Raw genomic sequence first — 1,401 nt, 5'->3', positions numbered from 1 at the left:
GTGAAGTACAGTAAGCGGACCATTCTCAAAAAAAAAGACCTATGCCCTACATAACGATGTATAAATAAGTGAATATTTTTGTATGTTTTAAGTTGAAAGAAAATGTTTAACATATGTATGGTATTTAATGATTATTTTTATCAGTCAACTACCTGTCTTCCCAGTTGCTTTAGATGAGTAGGATTCTCTCATATTGTCCTTGTTTTTGAGATGAAAAGTTGAAAGAGAGGGAACTTACTGAGCACTTACTGGAGATGGTGCAGGCCTCAGGCTATTTGAACAATTGAATCCAAAACATGGATATCAGACCAAATCACTTAATTTATATCAACAATATGAATGACAAAATTAAAGAAGAAGGATTGAAGAGATTCCCACATGCCCTGTTTTCTCAGTTTGGCCATGTGGTAAGTATTGTGCCTCTAAAGACCACGAAGATGGGTGTGGGACACTGGGCTCATCCACAAATGCCTTGAGACAGTTACAACGATTTCCATTGTATGATAAACCAATTCAAATCCAGTATGCAAAAACAGATTCTGATATAATTTCTAAGATGTGTGACACTTTTGCTGACAAAAGAAAAGAAAAAAGCCCAAACTGTGGAACAGGTAGCAACAACCGCCTGGTCAGGAAACACTGAATTCAGCTGATACTCAAATCCTCAGGTTCTTACTACCCTCTGAATTCTGTTTTATTTTTAAGTTAATTTACCAGCAGAGACTCATGAGATGATGTTATCTGTGCTATTTAATCCACTCCCTGGTTTCAAGAAAGTACGTTTTGTACCTGGGAAGCATGGTATTGCTCTGGTTGAATTTGAAAACGGTAAGTAGGCTGGAGCTGTCAGGGCAGCTTTACAAGGATTTAAGGTCACTTTGTCCCATACCATGAAAATCACCTGTGTCAAGAAGTAATACTGGGGATAGTCATCATTAAAGGACTCAATATTATTTATGGTGTTTGTTTTAGTAACATTTGGTCAGGTCATTCTAATAGTTAGGGATGGGGAAAGTCAAAGTGAACAAAAATAGAGAAGTGACTGAACTAGGTAACATCTAGGACACGGTGAGCCAGGAGTGAAGTCTGGGTGTGCCTGGCCATGGTTCAAGCTCTGGACCACAATGTGATGCACAAACAACCCACTCCTCCAGCGCAATGATGCTGTCAATTACGCTAAAACTAAGAATTTCTGTTCAAAGCCATCCTGAACAAAGTTGTTAGATGGCAAATTGGGAGATGCCTGCAACATCTAAAAACAACAAGGGATCATACAAAATTGAAAAAGAAGAATTGAAGAGATTCCCCCACACCCTGTTTTCTCAGTTTGGCCATGTGGTAGATACTGTGGCTCTTGTATGTAGAATATACAAAAAATTCCTAAAACTGAAAAGTAAAAGA

At 38.2% G+C, this 1,401-nt stretch overlaps 1 pseudogene; it reads left to right on the top strand.

The window, feature by feature from the left end:
• Positions 1–296: 296 nt before the first annotated feature.
• Positions 297–917, top strand: LOC129036933 (U2 small nuclear ribonucleoprotein B''-like; annotated as a pseudogene).
• Positions 918–1,401: the final 484 nt, after the last annotated feature.

The sequence above is a fragment of the Pongo pygmaeus genome, chromosome 4 (genome assembly GCF_028885625.2).
Source record: "Pongo pygmaeus isolate AG05252 chromosome 4, NHGRI_mPonPyg2-v2.0_pri, whole genome shotgun sequence".
Taxonomy (NCBI): domain Eukaryota; kingdom Metazoa; phylum Chordata; class Mammalia; order Primates; family Hominidae; genus Pongo; species Pongo pygmaeus.
Note: the sequence above shows the minus strand (reverse complement) of the source record. Positions and strands in the feature narration are given on the sequence as shown.